The sequence below is a fragment of the Eupeodes corollae genome, chromosome 3, assembly GCF_945859685.1.
Source record: "Eupeodes corollae chromosome 3, idEupCoro1.1, whole genome shotgun sequence".
Taxonomy (NCBI): Eukaryota; Metazoa; Arthropoda; class Insecta; order Diptera; family Syrphidae; genus Eupeodes; species Eupeodes corollae.
Window position 1 is genome coordinate 116,801,611 of NC_079149.1, and position 22,389 is coordinate 116,823,999.

Consider the following 22,389-nt stretch of genomic DNA (forward strand, 5'->3'; position numbering starts at 1 on the left):
ACACCACACACAAAGAGTGCTCCCAGGGTCCTTATGTTTTATTGTTGACTGTTGTTTGTTTTTATTTACATTTTTTATTTTAAGTAATTTTGTTGATTTAATCTTTTGCAGTAACACAGGTTGCAAATTGCTATATAACTAGAGTAACATATAGTTAAAGCTATTTCTGTCTGACCGAAAGATAAACCATCATTGTCGTCCATTAAAATAGGATTTTTTTTTGTTTTTTTGGTTTTTATTTTTTGAAACAAAAAATCACTTTTTTTAGTATCTGCCATGTTTTTTGTATTTTGTATTTTTTGTTTTATGAAAATATTGCGGCATTCTTCGCATCAATTAACTGAGTAAAATAATGAGCACAATTATATGAGGCTGTATAATATATTTCGTTGGCTTTTCAATATGTGGCAGATGGAGGAGGTGGATAATGGTAAGGGTATATAGACAAAGTTCATGTATGGTGTATGCATTGAACTTCGACTTCGGGTCGGGTTGATGATGATGGGTCAGTGTTTATCTTTTATGTTTGTTTTTTGAATAATGGCGTTGAGTTTGCATATTCACTGAGGCACATTGAACGGTGACGTATTTGTGGTATTTTGTTTCACTCGGGTGAATAGTTGTTTGGTTATTTTTTTAATTTTTTTGTATTATTTAATTTAAAATGAATTGAAGCCACCATCTACTCTACATCCGCATCCACTCCATTCAATCTCAATCCCTGATGGTTAGTTGTTAACGATTGCTTGATAATGTTGTATATTATTGGTAACGCTTAATTGTTATCGAAAATTCTCATTAACGTTGTTTTTTCATTTTAAATTAATTTATGATCGATATTCTTATGGCCTAAAGAGTTGTTTTAATATAATTCGTTAGAGTTTGTAAGCATGACTTCAATTTCAAGAATTGTAATGATATGTGTACCTAAGTATGATGAACAATAAAACATTTTTAATTAATTACTTTTGATTTTTAGTTCCAATTTAATATCATGGAAAATTAACTGAAATGAGTTTTTAAATACGTTTTTTCGTTGTCCATAGCTCAAGAACCAGAAGAGATATCGACTTCAAATAAATTTTGTTATACAGATAAAAAGGCAAAAAGATGCAGAAAGGACCCTCAAAAAATTGAGTGGGTGGTTTTTTACCATAGCAGTTTAAAAAAAAGATGAACATTTTCGTTAAACATAAATATCTTACGAAACGAAAACGCTAGAGACTTGAATTAAATTTCATATAATACACTGTAACGTAATACCAAACAAATATATTTAAAAAAAAAAACAATTAAACGTTTTTTTTATAAATCAAAAATATTGGAAAAAAAAGTTTGTCACCTCGAAAATTTAACGAATACAATAAAAATTTCCAAAACAATATTTTCTTCAAACTTTTTTAGTTCATATAAAATATTGTTTTCGATATTCAGTAGTTTTTCTTATAAAAATCCAAAAGTCCGTTTTTCATACAGAAATAAAATCTACAAAAAATAATACGCAAATTTGGTAAAAATTGACGATCGGTTCTTGAAATATATATCTGAAATTAATTTCGTTCATCCAATTTGTAAAATTTTAAGAAATGCTACTAAAACTGGTAAAAAATTGTTTTCGACTATAAATCTATTTAACGAAACTAGATTTTCAAACTAAACTATTTCTTCATGTGAAAAATATTGTTGGTAATTTCAAAATTTTTAAGAATATTTCAACTAATAACTTATTTAACCCAACCCTACAAACTTTTAAGCAAGACAAATTGACAGACGGGATGGAAAGTTATCAGTGTGGGTCTTTTCAAAATTAAATTTGAAATTTCGGAAATGATGATTGCTCAATTTTAATAGTTTCCTGTTTTTTGCAAGTCAAGTTTATTGGTGCCATAAAAGTGTTTAAAATGCTTAAAAGGGTCACCAGGAAAAAATAAAGGGAAAATATAAATTCTTGATCCGTCGTACCATAAATTGTTCTGTAAACATACTGTTATAGGCCAGTTTTGATAAATATAAACTTTTTGACTAAAATTTAAAAAAAATTCATGCATGCAACTAAAGATTGTTTTAAAGACATTGAACCAATTATTAACTTAATTATACAAACAATTGTTTATAGCTTAGCATTGTTGACTTGCGTGATTCTGAAAGCCACAATATATAAGAGATGACATGTTGTGGGACCCGAACCATTCTTTTAGCAATAGATTTCCAAGATATTCAAACGATGTACGAAGTAAGTTTACAAATTCATAAAACTTGGTTTTCCACATAATTATAGCAAACTGGAAGCATGTACTTACTGATTAGAATACAAATTACTCAATTTTAGAATAAGAAATGAAACACCCTTTTCATAAGTAAGTCCGAAAAAATGTTTCATATATTTTTTGAGTTTGCAATTTGCATGTCGTCATTTTCATCATTTTTACAAAATTAAATCACTAAATATACTATTTTATAAATTAAAATAAGACTTATACAATTTATTTTGAATCATTTATTCTTTATTATTATATTTTATTTACTATATGCATGTATATATATATTTTTATACTTCTTATTTATAATCTTTTTTAAGTTTATAATAATCTTCTCTTTTGTTGATATTATATGATTTATACATTAATTGATATGTTATATCTACACAAGTAAATAATAAATTATTCATATATTTTTGCTAGTACATAGATACGATACATAATATACCTATATACGTTTAATTATAGTCAAAGAACTATTTGTTGTTTTGATATAAATAGGTAAGATATGAATTTTTTAAGAGTTTTTTTTTTAAATTTAATTTAACTATTTATTATTCATTTACTAATATATTTTTTATGTATTAAACCATATTTATTTACATCAGTTTCGAAAAAGTTTTAAGTTTATTAAGATTTTTTAAACAAAGCTATTTACAATAGATATTTTTTGTTTTTGTCTCAGAACATCAAAATTTAGATAATAATTTAGATATGTATATTTACATTTAGTACGTTTAAAATTGAAGTTTGTATTAAGTATATTTGACATGATTTCTTTTTATATTATCTTTAAGTTTATAGTTTTCTTTCATATTTTCATGCATTTTTAAAATACAAATCATTTGTTTTTCTTTTAGTTTTACCATAAATTTGATGAAAAATATAACTTTTCAGCAAACCCGTAGAAAAATGATTTAACTTCATATGTGTTCTGCCTTTAGCTAAAATCTAATTCACCAACTTTTCCAAATAACAGCCGCTCACACTCATAAAAAAGAGTTTATATTCAAATTTTATTATTAGTTTCTGGCTTTATTTTATTTATATACAAAAAATAAAAATAACAATGTTTATATTTTTTGCTAGAAAATTTTAATTAAAAAAATCTTTTTTTTTGCTATCTTTCCCACACGACATCACAAACTGTTTGAATTAATCATCACGTCAATTTTAGACCTTTTGCCTTATAGTTGTATAATTAAACCATCGTCAATTTACGGTTAGCCTCTATATAATATCAAAATGCCATTGTTAAAGCAATAACAATTACAATATTTACATATACATATAATTTAATTTTTTATATTTTTTTTGTCTAACCAGGTATCCTGTAATTTCACAAAGCACATCTTCTCGTCCTTTTATACTATATAAACATTGTATTTGTATGCACACACATATTGAACAAGCCTACACGTCAATGTTATACGTGCTGTGTGTTGGTACATATATATCTGCTTTGTATGGATGTAGTATAATGTCCTGCTGTCCGTTGTGCTACAATTAAATTTCACTTAATTCGAATCGATTACAAATTTATTGTTATCTTCGATGAAGACTAATTAATTGGTAAGACATAATGTCATGCTGTGAGAGGGCTATTAAAATTGGCAGAGCGTAAAAGGACATCCTTGGGATGGTTAAATATAAATGATTACTATGATATAGACCAATGCTGCTGCTGCTAGAGCTACTACTGCCATCATTGCTACTGCTGCTGCTGCTTCTACTACTGCCACTGCCGCTTTTATCCTTTATCGTTCCATCTAAGTAACAAAAAAAAAATAACAGGAGAAATTGAAAAAAAAAATTAAATGGGATGATAAGTCCTTGAATCATGAAAAAGTATATCATTAGAGGGATTTTTTCCTTCTTCTTAGAAGATACGAGTGTATACTATTCTTTTATTAATTCAAGTAGATCAAAGAGGGTAGGGGTGGTGGTGCTTACCTTCAAGAGTTTTGTCAAGTAGGCGAGATTTGGGTACAACTGTTTCTCTTGACTCAAGTACTGGTATTCTTTGATGTTTATCACTTTCGACACTTTCTTCGTTGCTTTGCCAATAAACTGATGATATTTTTGCCACGCACTGAAATGACAAATGGAAGCGAATAAAAAATGAATCTACAGTAAGTAAAAAGAATTAAGATTTTCTGGTCCTTCATTATATTTATTTAGGATACAAAATCAAGAGAAACGTTTTTGGGAATACTTTAATTACAATAATCTCAATTGAATGGATGTAGACCTTGCATTTAAAATGTTGGCCTTATTAATAATCAATGACTTTGGAAGTTGAAAGCAAGTTGAATTCAATTCTTAGACCAATGCAAGTTCAAATCCATCGTTTTTCAAATACTGGAGATTTGTATTCTGATGAAATAGTTTTTTGAGAATCAACAATGCCTTAACATACTATTTAATTTTTCAAACTCATAACAAACTTGTTTTCCTGAATATACCATTTGAAATTGAAACAACATTATTGAATACCTAAAATTCATTCATTTTCAGTTATTTTTATCAAACAATATATTCATTGGTAATTTCTGAATTTAAAGTAAAGAAATTATTGTTTTATTGCTTAACTTAGAGTTTCCGTATGGGATCAGTAAGCTAGTTGTAAGTTATGGATAACTAGGCTAGTTTTCATTTTTTTTTCTAGCTTTAAAATAGAAATAATGAATTAAAATGAATTTAAGAAAAAAATCCTTGGACTGCCATGCGAAGGGTCTTGTGTTCGCCGGTACTGCCTCTTGCGAGGAATTGACAAACTCTCCAAAAGTAATTCTTGTCATAAAAAAGTCTTTTCTCAAATAAGCCGTTCGGATTCGATATATAAACTGTAGGTCCCAGCCATCCCTGTAATTACTCGCACACAGGAATGGTTGAGAGTTGTAAGCAAGTAAGTAGGCCCTGGTTCTTTACGGACTGTTGCGATCCCTTATTTATTTAATTATTATTTGATTAAACAAATTATTAAAATCTTTTCATTAGTTCCAATGAAAATTTAGAAACAAAATTAAAGTTCTAGGGGCAACCTTGGAGAAGACGGTAACCACATTCAAAATGTTGGGAAAAAGGAAATTAAATAATTTTTTTATTTGACCACTATCAAAACCAATGCCGAATTTTCTACTAAAAAAGATAACATTCAAGTTGGTCAAAATAAATTTCAGATCAGTTCAGTTTCTTAGTTTTTAAAATTTAATCTGGAATTAAATCAATTTTTTACTCAAAACTGCAAGAAATTAAAAAATAAATACATAATTTTATATGAACTCGAAACTCGATAAATTCACTGGCGTTATTATCACATTCTTTCTTTTTTTGTTAGCTATAAATTGTGTAGAAAAAAATTGCTAAATATTTATTATTCCAAAACTTACTCAGAAAAACACCAGAATCAAATGGTATTAAAGAATGAAATACTATTATTTATCTAAACCTAATAAACTCCTTATACCTACAACTAATTGATTACACCAACGTGTTCCTGCGAGACATATTGCCTAAAGGTATACTATCTGTGTACAGTATACAGCTTTCTGAACTTCTTTAGCCCTTTAGTTCATTTAGTATCGTTTAACAAGCTTTTCTCTAAAGACTCTCATTCTTCAAAAACTATATACCAAAGACCAACATCATAAACAATTAGACACAGATGTCACTAACTGTATAATACCTCCCTTGAAACTCTATACAAGGACGATGGTATATGGATTCCTACATTGAAGTGGGTTACCAACCACACATTCACATATACTATGGCAGAGATGGTAGAACCTGCAGAGAGAGACAGAGTGGATATAGATATATTTTCAACTTACCTTGAGCTTCATGTCACCATGCTTGAAATGTCATCCACGTACTCGGAATTCCAGACCAAGTCTTGCCACCTCCAATCCCTCACGTCCGACAATAATGTTGTCATATGGTCGAAGGAGTGATCGATTGGCATGGACACCATTAATAAGCCAACTTAAATGGCAGACGGGCTTGGATGGTGCCGAACTACAGTTAACCCGTACTGTTTCTCCGATTTGGTATCGCGGCTGGCCACCCGTGATTTGGGGTCCACGTTTCGGGGTAACTGCAAATGAATTATTTAGTATACACAAGTGTTAGTAAATGGCATTATGGTCATGATTATTATTATTAGAGAGTATGATTTTTTTTCTTATTTATTTATTTTGTGGAGGTAATGGGATTATGTTGGGATAAAATAGAAATATGTAGGAATATAAAAGTAGATTTTTCCCGACCGGATTTTATGGCTTCATGATGAGTTGGATCGTTGGAAATTAATTAAAGTTTTTTTTTTGTGGTCAATGATGCAAACAGATGCACACACGTTTTTCGTTTTGTTTGTTGGTCGTCCTTTCGATGTGATGGGCTGGACTGGGTTGATTGGGAGAGATCAATTCAGGCACTTTGCAGAGGATATACGTGAATAGGTTTATGATAAGCTAATCAATTTCAAATTGTTTCATATTCACCGAATGGCATACATAATGAGGCTTATAATACGTATATTGTTTATCTACCTACTATCTACTATCATCCTATGTAATGACAATTAAACACCTTTACAAAAGCATTTATACATCGAATATTTATTGTATACGCGTTTACCAAATTAATTTTATACAAACAAAGGAACTATATAGTTGGAATATTATTATTTATACGCACGAATAAACTTATCCTTCTTATATGTATATTATCCAACAATAATAAATTTGAAGATTCTTGTTGGATTAATTCAGTAGTTTGTGTTATTGAACAATTCAAAATTCTATTTGCACTTCGCACTTAAATATACTCAATGTTTACCTTAACACCTTTGATGGATATTATAAAAATAGGTGAGTATCTGACAGCTGTTTTAAAAAAAAATCATTGTCACGATTGAATAAGAAGTTCTCCCGTAACACAATTGAATCAAATTCTACTTTCAACATTGTTAGTTTTTGTATGCCTTAGTAAAATATTTGGCCATAGTTTTGATTTCCCATGCGAAACTATTTAAAATATTAAATTTTAAACTTTGAATATTCATTTATTAAATAAAATATATTAACCTAGCTCTGTTGAATTGGTAGCTTGTTTTTATTGATATACCTCTTAGACTTAATATTACTTTGTATGTATTTTTATTTGTATCTAGCTACTCTTATAGCCCTATATTTTCATCAAAAGATTGGAAGTTTAAATTTTCCCTTTTTTCTGTTGACCTAATTTAAGGTATAAATTTAAATTTAACGAAAACATTTTATATGTTAAATCATTATTTTCTTTCAGTTCAAAAGAGCAAAGTATGTAGGCAAGCAAGCATAAATGATATGAATTTGTATAGATGTACATTCATATAGATATAAACCCCAATTTAAAAGGAAATGTTTGAAAAGGAAGCAATTTATGATAAGCCCTTAAACCATCGAGTCATTGACCCAAACATTTTGTTATGCAAGTTAAAGTATAATATAACCAATTTAATATAGGAAATGAGAACATTTATTTATAAATATATGTTTAAGTCTTTTATACATTCATAGGTGTGAAATAAGTGTTGAAGAAAGAAACTTGATTTCTAAAGAATGAAAAAGGTACAATTCGTTAAAAAATGTTACCAGAATTCCTAAGGGTTTTTAAATAAAAAGGAATGCTTTAATTCTTAAAAGTTTAGGCATAGAATTAACGTAATAAGACGAATAATTTGACAACATTTTTTTTACTTGAGAAAAATGGAACTTTTTGCTGATTTTCAAATTTTTATTTAAAAATAACCAAGATTTTTGATTTTTCTGAAAGGTTCAACTTTTGTGAAAAATTAATGAATATTTTTCTCTATTTCGTATTACTAAATTACGTAATTGAGGACCATATAACTAGCTTTAAACTACGTAAAAAAGATCTTATGTCTTATGTAAAGAAGACTCAGAATAACATTCATCAAAAACTAAAAACAATTTTTTTTTCTAATAAACACAACTTTACCAAATGCTTTTAAATGTTGTTTGCCATCATTTGGAAAAGACAACCAGTATTTTCCTTCAATATAGCTAGTGTGTGTGCTTTTAAAAATTGTTTAAACATTATTTGATAATTGATTTTAAAAGTAGAAATATTCTTAGATTTACCACAATATCACAACAGTTGATATACGTATATGCCTACTTTAAAAAATAAAAAAAAAGGTAACAAATGTTGTCCCCCAAGTTTTTGTTACTATGGTGTTATGGGTGTTTTATTACAAAAATTTCTTAACTACTTCTTTAATGTTACATATATAAAGGTTTGAACCAATCAATTTTGGTTGAGCAAAATTTTGACTATGGAATCAGAAATTCCATCCATTTTTAAACAATGGAAAGCAAAGTTTAAAGTATACGGACTTCCTGAAAGTTTAATTTCAAGAAGTTAATTGAATATAAGTATTAAATTTTTATTATTGACAGCCAGTCAGATTATGATTATAGAGCGAAAGGCACTTTTTCGAAACCAAATAAATTATGTTTAAAGCTACTTTAAGAAAATATGGCTGTTTTCCAAATATCTTAGATACTCATTAGAGTCGTGCTAAAACATATAAATCGATAACAGCATAAAATGACATATACCCAAAGATTAGCTCTAAAAACTATTTTTGTTCAAAAACCTCATAACTTTAAACGTAATTTATCATTTATGATTATTAATTTTAAATCCAATTAAAGATCTTCAGAAAAAAAACAGAATTAATAAAAGTACATATATTTAAACAAATTAGAAGTCTTTCACAATAAAATGTGTTTCGTTTAATATTACAAAATCCAACACCATGAAAAAGTGAAAAAGGCGACAAATTAAATGCACCCATCGCACATTTCCTTAAAATATTATTTATTTAACAACCGTTTAATATAATTCATCTGCAATAAATTTCAAAAGAAATCAACTTTAAATTAAGGAAATCCTTTATTTTATTTTTTATCTTTTTAGCTTTCACAATATCTAGTTATATCTCTCCATGAGTATAAAAAACAGAACAACACAAAAAATATACCTAAAAGTAGATACCTCCAGAAAAATAAAAATAGTACCTAAGGACATGCAATAAAAAAATAATAATACATAAATATAGAACACGACCTTGCTAGCGACTTCCTATCTGCTTTTCTTATTATTTTTATTTATATATCTTTTTTTTGTTGCATCCGTTTTTGGCTTTTTATTAATTAAATTCTTTTCATTTGTGATTTTTAATTCCTCTCCATCTGAATCAGAACCAGAGTTATCCTGACTATGGAATACAACACACAAAAATGAACACAGAAAAAATAAGGACAATGAGCAAAAGACGCACATTCGCTTCTTAATGATGCCAGTTAAATAAAATGAAACACATTCAAATGTTTGTTTCGGCGGCGGGCGGAAGATGACATTTTTCATTTTCTCGTTTTATATAAATGTGTGTAGTATCTATATATAGATAGAGTATTTGTATTTGAATGTATAGGGGAAGGCGAAGTTTTTCATTTTGCCACCGAATGCGCGACGCATAATGCCAACAAAAAGGCACGACTTTCCTTTGTGGAGGTTGAAAATTAACAGCTCGCTCTATCACTTCCCGTTCCATATCCGTTTTTGAATTTTTAATTCATTTAAAGAGAAGAGAAAAATGACTGCCGGAAAGCGGATAGGAGAGAAGGAAGGAGCAAAATAACAGATAACAGACGTTACATCAGATCCTTCACATCCACCACGCACACATACACTTTGTAAATAAAAGTATATCTATATTTACACATTTTTTTCTGATCTACCCCAAAAGGACACAACAGCCAGAACACATAGCAAATGGAGAAAGAGGGAGAACAAAAAATACAACACTGACAATAAAAAAAATTAAAGTATAGGTAGGCGGTAACAGGATTCACTCGCGTACTTCTAATAAATTTCAGTGATTTTTTTTGCAAACATTTTTCTTCGCTTTACTAGGTAGGTATAGGGTGTACAATTCATCCATCTTTCCCGCCCATCCATATACTATATCCCTAACCGCTCCCAGAGATTTTTAATTGAATGAATAAATCTTCATTTAAAATTCTGTTAAATCCTGCAAAACACACAGGGAGCAAGGGGTGAGGAGTGAGCATCATCAGAGAAAAAAGTTAGTTGAGAAATAATAAGGACGACGTGTTACAAACATCTTCTACATCTGCTGCACAGGGTTTATAAGGATTGAAGGCGCGCAAGGACCCAAGGACGCCCCCAGCTTGGCGCCATTAAAAATGCAAAATCTGAGTATGTACTCTAAAGGCAACTAATGCGCTGCTTGCTGCCTTAACTCAACACACAAGCCAGCGAAACAGAATCAAATTGCAAGGAAATAACTAACACAAATTAATAAGATGAAGAAAGAAAAAAAGAAGGCAGGCAGGCAAGCAAAGCCAGTCCTGCAAGATTGTATTTTATCATGACGAATGAGTTCAAGACAGTGACTTTTGCTATGGTCGAAAAGGAAAATCCAATACGAGTTCCAGTTGAGTATAGAGTATAAGAAAGGACATCGGTATATGGATGCTAATAGCATAGTCTTGCAATCATGGACTCGTATAAGGCGGACAATATAATTTATAACACTAGGTGTCCGTTTTGTGTTCTAAGTTATTACTGACTTCTATGGAAATAATATGAAATAATTCACTGTGTGCCTCTGGCGCCCTTTGGTGTGCTGTTTCTTTTCTGTTACTGATTTTCCTCTACTGACACTGGTCTAGGCTTAGGATTGGCATAGAAAGCAACTTAAAGGATGTTTCTCGTTAGTATTTTCATATTGGGTCCATTCAATTTTTCACTCCAGCATCGCTCTTTACGTACATACATACTATACATTGGTTCTTTATTGCTTTTCTGTGGATCCTTTTTTAGTTGTTATAGATGGCGCTTTTTCTCATTCTTCTTTTTTTCTTCATTCTTTGATGATGCTGTGTTCTGGTATTGTAATTTGTATTAATGACGAGGAAAATTTAATTTTAATTTTTATTGTAAATTTTCAGAGCATTTGATTTGATGATTTTTTATTTTCATTTTGTTGTCTTCCCTAAGAAAGAGCAATACTTAACGTCTTTTGTATTTGTTGCTGATGGTTCTAGCTAATTAACGAGCAAATGAGACGAACATTAGTGAAGAGGAAAAAAAGAGCACAACAAAGCTTAGTGTGATAATTTGTTTTAATATACAAATGTCGTAAGCATTTAAGCCAGACAATTATTTCTGATCAAATTGGCGGGGAATAAGAAAAATTACGTTGAAGACGAGAGGAAAGGGTTATTGGTTAAGTTCTGTATGAGGAAGTTTTTCGTCGTTAGAAATTGCGGAAAGGAAATGTTTGTTTTTAAAGTCGAAGAATGAAATTGGCAAATGAGGTTACAAATGAGGTCCTTGTTTTATTTCTTCCAATGAAGAGTTTCAGATAGACGTCCTAGCAAGTATACTATTTGCATTTTGGTGGATCAAAGATTTATAGAACAAAGTCATTACACATTTTAGATTCGCCGTGACGGATATTTGAAAATGTTATACTCCTTACAAAATATTTTCGATTAGCTTTTCGATCAATAACAAAATGTTGATGATACCGCACAAACATTTGGTTTTATTCAAATTTTAAAATAAGCCCCATCTGCGACATGGAAACCGTCACTTTATGCGAGTGCCTTAACAGTGAGTTACTGTTTAGTAGTTGTCTTTAAAAAAAAAGTTTCTAGCTAAATCGTTAAAATTTCTGAAACTCAGATTTATTTTAGTTTCTTATAGTAAACATTAAAAGTTTGGAGCTTTTTCAATGTTTATCCAAAAGTATCGTAAAACTATCAAAAAATCATTTGTGGTTAAGGTTCAACAATCCAGGCCGAATGTTTTTACAATCCCCAAAATGCAGAATTAAACATCTGTGCAAATCTATCGGCATCCTTAAGTACCTTTTTCTTAAATTGATATTTGTCTTAAAATTTAAACTGATAGTTTTATTTTTGATAAATTTAATTAAATACAATGTAGTATGTCTTTGTTTGGATGAAAACTGTATATTTTCAATTTCACCCAATTAATTAAATTAAAACCAATAACAGAGTACTTTCATGACGATGTCATTTTGTCAATTATTGATATTTTTTCAAAAATCTAAAGTCAACTTTCAGTATCTTCTGTATCTTCCAATTTAACGACAATTGCACTTGCTCTATATCGTCCTTAATCGTGGTCGTATAGTAGAACACACTCTTTTCGGATTCTCCGAAGGTTTTTGAATTCAAACCTTTCCAAGTTATTGCAAAAATCCCAATTTTAGATGCAACCTTATTTGCTTGTGTTCATATTTAAATAGAAAGTAAATTAATAAAGCATGTTTGTATTTTTAATATCTTAATTTTGTGGACTCATTTATATTTAAAATATGCATTTAAGCTTAGGTGTGTTAAAACCTCAATGGATCATATCCAAAAAATACCATTGGAATGCTTTCATAAGACAGAGACGTTTTTGAAATATGTGGAATATACCTTGTTAGACATTTCTTATCTAAAGAAAACTTTAACTGTTAAAGTTTAGCTGGTATCCATGTACAAATTAAGTTAGGATGAGATATGTATTATTTTTTATTAAATAAAAGTCGAATTTACTACAGCCTCACAAAAATTCAATTTTATAGTAAGTGTCCTTGGCTATGCCACTCAGACCATGCCACAATCGATCTCTTGGAGAACAAATCCTTAAGTTGAGCTATCAACCATCTTGGTGCTGCCAATTGGCCTCTTTATAATTTTTGTAGTTAAGAACCGATATTATGTCAACAATCTTGAAACAATTAAAGCATTAAGGTCAATATCATAAGAGCAGTCCTAGAGCGAAATCAGCAACAAGCTCTTGGAAAATTGAATTTACATAATATGTATAGTGCGCTACTGGGAAACCAGCCTAAGGAGTCGCTTGAAGTACTCTCCGTTCCATAATTAAAGGAATTCCAATGATTCCGAACTACATGGAAATATTTAATTGTGTTCATTTTATTGGATGTTTAACAAGGAATTTGTATTTGACTCACCCTTTATACCTCAGACTTATATATGTATGTCTGCCAATTGAAAACCTGTAATTGGTACTATTTAATATTGATCCAAAATAGCTTTAAGCAGAGAGTCCTTGAGTCAAAACTCGAAATAACAAATCACTTGATTCATTCGCATGAATCGCACTTGAAATTTATACAATGGATGTATAGGTATGTTCATAAGTTACTCCCCCTCATTTCCCTCACCCCCTTCTCGTATATTTTATGATTTTGACTTTCATTATTATGAGTAAATCAAAAGAAAAACGTATTTCTATAAAGTAATTCGTAAGGTTATAAACTATGTATAGGTATGTATGTATATGTGTATCACTTATAGTTTGTATAAGTTGTTGCTTCGTCGATGTCGTTAAGTTCAGTTCAGACTTCAGGACTTATAGAGTTTGGGTATCGGTCGGTTGGTCGTTAACGATGAGTAAGTTATACACATAGATGATTTGGTGTAGTAGTAAAATTTCAATTATAATTTTATTAGGTTTCTGAAGCTAATAAAGTTTTCTTAAAAGTTTCCCAATGCACCATTGCCTATGGCCCTTGTTATAGGACGTTGTCGACGACAATGATGATTTTATATAAATATATATGTATATAAGTTAGAGAGACGATAAGTGCGGGTAGAAAATTTATTATTATTTTCTCTCCTACTCTATCTACCCTACAGTTTAGTGTTATAAAAAAAAAGTCGAGAAAATTAATACTTATGCTGCGGATAAAACTTTTGTGCAAGAGATGCATTTCCTTGGCATAATAATTTATTAAGTAATGTACATATTTTTGAATAAGACTGAGAAGCAGGGCGGTAGGAAAGTGGTTTCTGCAAGCACAAGATGAGGTGACACATTTTGGTATCACAGCAACGAATACGACGATGGCGACAACGACGACGCCACGATGAGAACGACGGCGGAGGGACAATTATATGACGACGACGATGGTGGTTATAAAATGTCCTTGCGAAAGGATTTGTTCATTAATCAGGAATATTAGCAAATGGAATTATTATATGACATTGATCACATTTTGTTTTGGTTTGAGGTTGAAATGGAGTTTTTTTTCGTATTTCCCACGGGTAGAGTAAATTGTGGTTAGTTTTTGTGAAATAATTTATTTGTGTATAATGTTGGAGTTTCAATAAATTGCAAGATGATGAATTATTTCAGCTGGATTAGGATATAAGGCGAAAGGAATTATGAAGTATAGGTACTATATTAAAAAAAGGGAAATATGGAGTTGGATATTTGGAAAACTGAATCATTTTTGTTGGTAATATATGTATATATATTAAGTATTATGTAACTAAGGTATGTAGCAGTGGATGACAAACTTTTTTAATGTTAATTTAAGTAACAGTATAAAGTTTTTTTTTTAAACAAAAATAAGGCTTATTGGAATTTTTAATTATTGCTTTTATGTCTTAAAATGGAATGTTTCGAACTCAAGAATAGATTGAAAATGACAATAGCCTGAAGTTTTTTTTTAAGTTTCTTATGATAAGAATCCTGACAGGGATTTATGATGAAACAAAGCTAAAAGAAATTGCATATGAAATGAATCACACTAGTAAATTTCTCACTTTTTTTATAAAAATTGAGATGGATTTTATGGTAAGAAATCACATCTTAATTTATGGAACTTCAATCAAGAATTGAAAATTCAGCTCTTTTTGTCGAGATATTCGTGGCATTCAACTAATTTTAATATCAACATGAATTTATAAAGGCGGTATTTAAAAGACATGTGATTTTCAAGACAAAATAAAAACGCATATAATCAACTGTTATGAACAAGAATTTGAGTTTATTATCAAGAAAAGGAAAGTCTATTATGTTAAAAAAAAATATGGATAATTGGGGCCATATATAAACAATGGCGTGAAGGTGTTCTCTTCCAAGACGTCAATCGTCTAGGGCTTATCTGTCTAAAGAATCAAATTCACATAACCCCACAAATAATAATCCAGCGGTGTTAAAACGCATGACCTAAGATAGATTGTCAAACGCCCACGTAGGGAGATATAGCGCTGATTAAAAGTTTCCATCACAACAAAATTAATTGTATCTTTGCATCATGCGTGATTTGCAAATTTATAATTATTGACAAACCAAACTGAACATAAATCAAGTGACAATTGTTAAAATGAAAATTTTGGGATATTAAAAAATTGGGCTGTTGAATTTTTCCTAAAGTTTTAATAAATGTTAAAAACATTTATGCGTTTCGATTTAATGTATTTAAGTAAAAATAAACGTTTTTAAAAGATTTAAAGTTTTGGCAATTTTTACCTCAAGCTGTTTCTTCGAAAAAAGTTTGAAATTATATTCCGTTTAAAACGTAAGAACAAACTTAAAATTTAGTTGGATTTTATTCAAAGAGAAGAGGAGGGTAGGTTGGCTCAAAAAGGTATGTAAAAAATTTTGTACTTCCAAAAGTCATTTTTGAAATATTTAACCTCAGCCTAACTATTTCAATCTATTCTACACTAAGCCCTTGCAAGAATTATAGGACGAAAATGCCATCTGAAAACACATTACAAAGAGAAATACTAGATGATTTGAATCAGAATTGAACTGTACCGGCTTCTTGTTAACTTGTGACGTAAATAAATCCAAGATATCTTACATTATAAGTATTTTTAAAAGAAACACAATTCAATCTAACCCTCAAACACAACTTTCTGGCAATCTTTATCATACTAAATACATAAACAACAGAAAAACTAACAACTTTAGCCCACATTTTGTATATGTATATAATAAAACGTTGTCCTACTTTTTTTTCCTAATGAAATTATATTTCACCTTTGACTTCTAAAAATCATTAAAACAGAAAACCATCCGCCTCACAACTTTTAAAAAAAATATAGAAACGAAAGAAAAAATCCAAGATGCATAATTCAATTGCAAATAAAGTGCTGTGCAATTTTCCATCTTAAACTATAAACTAAAATAAGCAAAAAAAACGATACTTTCTATTTTACACTCACTGTAAACAATTCAAGTGCAATCATCTTCAAGGATCCTCTCAAGTCTGTACATTTTTCATCGCTGTTATTTTATTTTATTTTTTTTTTTTTTCATTTTTTTATTTTTTTTCTGTGAGAAGGATAAACAAGGAAAAGCACTCACCACAAAGACTTTATACAAAAATACCATCATCGTTGTATTGCATCTTTTTTGTTTGTATGTATTTAAATTAGAAAAACCATAGATGAAGATGGTTAAACAAAAACAGAAAAAATAAGGAAGAAAATCAAATTAATTGCTTCATCTCCTGTCCCGTATTTTGTAGTAGGTATGTATTCTTGGGTGAACCGAACCCACCTTGTGTATACCACAAATCACTATCATCTCTCTGCTCCGATTTCCGTACAGGAAATACATATCCTTTTCCTTGCCTTGTGGTCCTCCTTATCCACAGCCTGAAGCCTGCAAATTCAGACAGGACAAGAGTTCTAAGAGCTGCCATCAGTGGAAGAGCAACGCTGAAGTGTCCATTAAGACCGTAGAAGCTACCAGATAAGCACAAGAGGACATATATTACAAGTGGCTGGACAGGACAGACTAGAACAGAACCAAACAGAAGGGTGGTGGTTGTCTTATGGTAGATAGTATGGTGGTGGAAGAATGTGTGTTGTTCACGAAGATTGATTACAAATAGCTTGCGAGAAAAAACCAACTCCCACAAAAACGATCTCAAAACTAAGAAATTCCCACCTACAAGTATCTATGTACGTGTGTATGCATTAAAGTGAGATATATTCGACTCACCTGAACATTATGTATGACCCTTAGCACTTTAGCCACAAAACTATTCTATATACTGATGGCGTCCTTATTCCAAACACAAATTCATTTAGATGAGTTAGGTTAAGATTACACATGAAAAGTCCTTCAGTACTATCATTCACAGGCCTTGAAGCCCACTTGCCTACATTTTAAAGCACCTCGTACGTATAATGTTGCTTTTTTAGCTACTCTTACGAGTACACATCATATATAGCCTTTCAATTCATGGCATTGTGTCCTTAGGAATGCGTTATGTCGTTCATCCTGAATCCGATTGTTTGAAGGAGGTAAGATCTCTATTTTTGCTTAAGGGGACTACTCACTCGGTCGTGCATTTCACCTCAATTAACTTGAAGTGAAGGAAAAACTACCATGGGAGAGTGCTGCTTCCTGCGATGATTTTTTATAAACCTTATGAGGCTTAGCTTCCACACGTGTTTCAAAATTTGCTGCATAGTCACAATTATGCAGTGCATCAGAATGAATACTAGTACTTTAATGCATATATGAAGAAAAAATGTGTCCTTGCCGCAGGATAACGACGCCAATGAGGACGACATCACATACGCTACGCGTGCACTTGAACTCGATGGAAATCGATATTTTATATAAAATTGTGTCCTTGTCAACCGTTTTCATATTTATTCCTCCTTGGCTTATATAGTATGTATTTTTTTTTTAAAGAAGAGGACACACAATTTAGCACATGAAAAAGTTTAGAGAGACAAAATAAAATAATAAGATATGGATACTCGCTCCTTCGTTATAGAAATATCTTGATAGAGAGGGTAATCATTTTCGAAAAACCAAAAACGACAAATACAAAATTCTGTGAACCGGGTTTTCTTTAAAGACTTATAATCATGCTCTTTGTTATGGTTTTGGGATAATGTTTTTTTATTTTATTTTATTTTATTTTATTTTATTTTTTATTTCATTTTATTTTTCTTTAAAAGACAGTATAATCTTTCAAATTGGATTGTGTTTTTCTTTTTGAAGTTGACAAGGAATAAGAAAAAGGAAGTAGTATGGATAGGATTTTTTTCTTCTCTTTGTTTTAAGGAGATGAATGAAATAAAAGGAATTCCAATAAAAAGAAAATAAGAAAGAAATATTTTGTGTTCATGTTTTGAAGATACATATTATATAGGAGTATAACTGTTGTATACCTATCCTTAATCTGTGAGTTCATTAATCATAAACTGCTTTTGAAAAGAAGTGCTTAGGGCTTTAATAATAATAATAAAAGAGGTCTATGTAGTTAATCAAGCATTTGAGTGTCCGTTACCGCTGTAAGTACCATAAGATAAAGGTATATAAAAATATAATATAATTTCACCTTTGGGGGTTTTAATTAGGTAGATGTGTAAGAAATGTTCAAGCAGTTACGTAAATACCTTGTTTATTGTTTCCTCAACATTTTTTTAAGATTCAATACAAAAATTCCATCGTCAGCTTTGAAGTTTTTCAATTTCGAAACTTGCTAAGAAATATCTTGTTTAAGAAATTTTCATTAATAGAGGGTGAGGCAGATACAAGTGTCAAAATGAAGGTTTACCATTTACCATTTACAGTTTTTACTAAAGATCGATTGTGGTATTAGCTGTGTTGCATGACTTGCCATTCTGTATGAACTCATTTTCATGTCTTAAAATGTTCTTCCAAGATTAATTTTCAAAAAAAATCATATCCATATAAAACTGTCATTCTCTTTTCCAACCTCTAAATGTGTCAATTTGGTTTTTCAAGAAGCCGCTGAAATGCCGCATAAGATCCAAGAGAATCATGGCCATGAACTTTTAATTTCTGAGTTAATGTGATCTTGTGTGCCGAGTAATGTTATTGAACTGGTTCTGAAAAACTTCTATTTTATGTTTTTTTGCAGAGGTATGATATTTATTTCTAGCAGAAAACAGCAATCAGTTTCACAATAAGATATGATTTAAAAATAATAGCCATTCTAAATTATTAAAATTATAAAAGTGCAATATGAAATCAACTATATTAATAATACACTTTAGGAAGTTTTAATAATACAAGATTTCTTATAAGAGGCTTCAATTTGATAATAAAAAATTTATGCTTTTTTTAGTCTAAAGAAGAAGCAACCTACTTCATTAGCAATAGTAAACTTCCATATTTAAGGTTTAAAATCAATTATGGAGAATCGGAGTAAGCCTCATTTTTATAGTGGACACGTGGGATTTTTAAGGAATACGACGATGAGAAAACTCTTCTTGAAAAACTTCTAAATGTGCGTGCAAAACGTTTAGCATTATTAACGATTTAAGTGATGATGTAGCTTTTACTTTACAATTATTAAAACATGACAGCTTCAAAAGTGACAACTAGCAGAGTAAACAAAATAAAAAATCTTCATCTAGTTTCTTGACTTTTTTAATTCTTAAACTCAATTTATGAAAAGCTAAGACTGTCAGAAAAAAAGTGCAAACATCTCTTTAAAAAATACAGAATCTTTCTTTTCTAAATTTTGAATTTTGAAAAATATCATGATTTATTTAAATTCCAAGGATCAGTGAAAACCGACGACTATCGTACCATCAAATCTTAATTCCTACTTATGAAACTAGACTATTTAAAGAATATATGGCCACAGAGTCTGCAATTGAATAGACCGAGTCTACTATTGAATGGAGCTTCAACAGTATGGCTGCTATTGATTGTAAAAACTCGTGAGTTTCTTTTGAAATTGTTTCATTTGGAAGACCTTTGAAAAAGATGAACTTTATAAAAATATTTTTGTGGTCAAATTTCCATATTTAGATACTTATACGTTTTTTCTAATAATAAAATCATACTAAACCATTATCTGTAGGTAGTTTTAGAGACCTAACTCAAAAACATTTAAAAAGATTGAATTGCCTAATAGAGACATTACCATTTATCCAAATCTTTAAATACATTTTAGATGAGAAAGTGTTAACCACATTAAAAAGAATATGTCAAAAATGAACACAAATAAGCTTTTGCAGGATTGAAGTTACATTTTAAGATTCCTATACTCACCAACAACAGTCATATCTTCATGACCTGATACTGTCTGGAATGATGGTGCTTCGCCTGATACCTCACATCTGTATCGACCAGTTGATTGTAGAGTAACTCGCTTTAAAAATACCACATTGTCTGTTGAATTAGCAGGCTGTAAAAGAAAATTAAAGACTCGTTATTTAAATATATATTTCGTAATTCATTTTTTTTGTCTACATCCATTTGGAATAAAACTACCAATATGCAAAAGTTTTCTGTGAATACAACAACAACGCAACAACGAAAATAGAAAAAACTTTGTTTTTCTTCTTTGGAAACTTTTCGATTTATTTGGAGGAAGTTTAAGCTTGTTGTCCTTTTCCAAGTGGCTATTGTGCTGGAATGTTGTCTTTTGCTCTTGTATATAATAAACGTAGCATACCTACACAACAAAACTGCCTGTCCATTCACAATTTCTTTTCAATAAACGCAAACAACACAAACAAGAAGTAAAGTAACGACGGGATAAAGAAAGAAAAGAAAGGCAAGCAACAGACACAAAAAAAAATAAACAAACTATATAAGCATTAGAAAAAGTTAAGAACACCAAAAGGATAACCGACTCGGTCGAAAAAGCAAAGACAAATTCTCATAGAGCATATTACTTAGCCGGTTCGAGAAGGGGGTTTGGGGTTTGAAGGTTCCAGAGTTCGGGGTTCGAGTCTAGGGCCCCACAAAACTATCAAAACAGAAAAATAGAAAAGAGAAAACTTATGCTTTTTATCGTTCATTGTTATCGTCCTCGTCGTCATAGTCGTAGTCGTTGTAGCCATTGCCACCACAGTTGTCCTTGTGTCCTGCGGAAGCATCAACAAAACTTTTTCCTGCCATCCATTCACACTTTTTATATTCAAGGACCTCACCTTGCCTCCGGGGAGCCGGAGTCAGTACAGTATTGTTGGAATCGGAAAAAAAAAAAAACAGGAGAGTCCTTTGCGCGTTATTATGAGTGGATAGGTAGTTGGTAGTGTACCTATCTTATACACATACCTACAAGAAAAATGTGCGAGGGATCTTTGAAAGCAAGCAAAACCACCGATATTATCAGAATGGAATCACTTGTGATCCTGCGAAAAAGCCCCACCGCACTGACATCGCCACCAAAACCACCACCACCATCGCACCGCACAAGAACAACAGGAAAAAGGACTCCAAACTTTTGTCAGCTGATTTGAAGAAGGAAAGTAATGCATTATAGTGGTGCTGCTGTGGCGTTGTATGTATGTACTTGATGGCCAAGGGACAGCAGCGGGAGCACGGTCCACGTTCTGGTCTTGGTGGCTGTTTGACTTGTGTGAGCAGGATGAAAGGATAAATTCCCGCAGTGAATTGTGACAAAAGGCACGTAGCAAATGCTTATTAAATTTATATATCTTCGGCTGCTTTGGGGCCGAAGAAATGAAAAAGAAAAACCGAAAAACTTTTGCGTTACGATATTTTTTATTTCCATTTTTGTTTTCTTTTTCTTGTGAGCGTTCTGCAACCAAACACTAATGGCACACAACAAAGTACTTTTCGTTAAGCTTTATGGTTCAACCAACTCGCTTACTCATTCTCAATGTCTTAGTGTGTCCTGCTGATGGCTGGCTGGCTCGATGGTTAAAGTAATTCTCATCGCTTCCTGCCTGGGTTGGGTATGGATAAACCAACCTACCTAGTTGTTGGGAAGTTCCTTTTTTGTGTTCTTCGTTTATGGGTACGAGAATGAGATTCAGGTGGTTTGGTATGAGATCTGTGGTGGTTTTATAACCCGAAAGAGTCAAATGAGAACCGGGAGGGCTTATTGTTGTTGGCTTTTATATACCTACTCCCTTTTTATTTTTTGTATTCTTCTTTGTTCATCCTGCATTTAGTATTTAAGCATAAAGGTGCAAGAGAAAAATAAATAAATTAATAAAATAAAATAAAACATTTATGTTTGTATGGTCTAGGTAGATATACGGATGTATATTACAAAGGCTTTATCTCGGGTCCAAAGGAAGGAAGGATGCAACTAGCACTCGCTTTTTGTAGTTTTAATAAAAAACGAATATGTATGAAAAGAAATAAATTATAATTATTATGGGATGGTGGTTGGAGAATTAAAAAAATATTTAAACGTTTTTAATTGTCATCTGCAACACAGAAAGTTGAACATTTTTATTGGTATAGGTATACTTGCCACCCTGTAAAAGTC

The 22,389-nt window shown here is 30.8% G+C and overlaps 1 pseudogene; it reads right to left on the reverse strand.

Moving 5' to 3' along the window:
- Positions 1 to 2,781: 2,781 nt before the first annotated feature.
- The window catches only part of LOC129950041 (uncharacterized), a 97,788-nt pseudogene continuing 78,180 nt past the window's right edge, over positions 2,782 to 22,389 (reverse strand).